General features: G+C 30.7%; 1 non-coding gene across 1 annotated transcript; it reads right to left on the reverse strand.

Annotated features, from left to right (window-relative positions):
• Positions 1 to 246: 246 nt before the first annotated feature.
• LOC118017435 lies at positions 247 to 414 on the reverse strand. The gene has a single exon (XR_004681147.1). It is a non-coding gene; the product is annotated as a U1 spliceosomal RNA (small nuclear RNA).
• Between the last annotated feature and the right edge of the window lie 735 nt (positions 415 to 1149).

Raw genomic sequence — 1149 nt, forward strand, 5'->3', positions numbered from 1 at the left:
GCATAGCCATCTTTCTTCCTTAAATATTTTCTACTCTTCTGCAAGATTGAGATTCAGAAATGTCCATCTGATCTTTTTATTACTTTTTTTCATGTAATACAAACTCTCTTCTTAATGCCCTAGCATATGAGACAAATATCATCTCTTACCTATTACCCCTGTCCCTAACACTCAGAGACACACACGCTCATTCCTATGATGTGACCTCTGTGGTCTAATCTCACTGAAGTCTTTTTTTTTTTTTTTTAGGGGAAAGCAAGAACACAGCCCCCCATTACCACAAATTATGCAGTTGACTTTCCCACATTTGGGGAAATCGCAGGGATCAGCACAACCAGAGTGCAATGAATAAGCCTCGCCCTGGGAAAACCATCTTCTTGATCATGGTATCTCTTCAGTGATACAGGTAAGTATCACTGAAGTCTTTTTGTATTATATTACTTTGTCCATGCATTTGCCCAAACTGTTCACTCTGGAGTATCCTTTCCCCTAGTTTTACTTAATGATGACTTCTCAGTATACATCTTTGAGAAATTCTTTCAATTTTCATTTAAAATATGATGGCATGTTGAGTATCTGCGCAATATTTCTGCTTGTTAAATAATGAATAGCAAGATGTGTAATTTTCTACAGTTTACTTCTGTAACAGGCATAGGGAATGTAGTAGAAAAAGCATTTTTTTTTTTTTTTAGAAAAAGCATTTCAAAGTTAGATAGAAAAATATATCTAAATACCCTTCTAACTCTCTTCAAAATTAGAAAAATATGTTTAAATGCTTCTTCTAATCCATTTAACCACCCATAATAACCCTATATAATATTGGACAAATTCATTAATTTCTATGAAAACCATATCCTCATCAGTAAATGCTAAATTATAAAAGAACAAATAAGTAAGAATTAAAGTAAAATTTGAAATTGATAAATATGCAGTTATAATTTTCAAATATATTAATTAAAATATTGCAACACTGTCTCTTTCTTATACTAGTCTGAATGTTCAGAGAATTTAAATACACTTTCTAAACCAGTTGAAGCATAAATGGTTTAATGATAGAAATAAATGATCAAATTGAAACCACTAAAATTGATTTTAATAATTAATAGTTGTGGCAAACATATAATCCTTAAATTAAACTATTAGGAATTT

Source organism: Mirounga leonina, unplaced genomic scaffold (assembly GCF_011800145.1).
Source record: "Mirounga leonina isolate KUSES-001 unplaced genomic scaffold, KU_Mleo_1.0 Mir_169, whole genome shotgun sequence".
Taxonomy (NCBI): Eukaryota; Metazoa; Chordata; class Mammalia; order Carnivora; family Phocidae; genus Mirounga; species Mirounga leonina.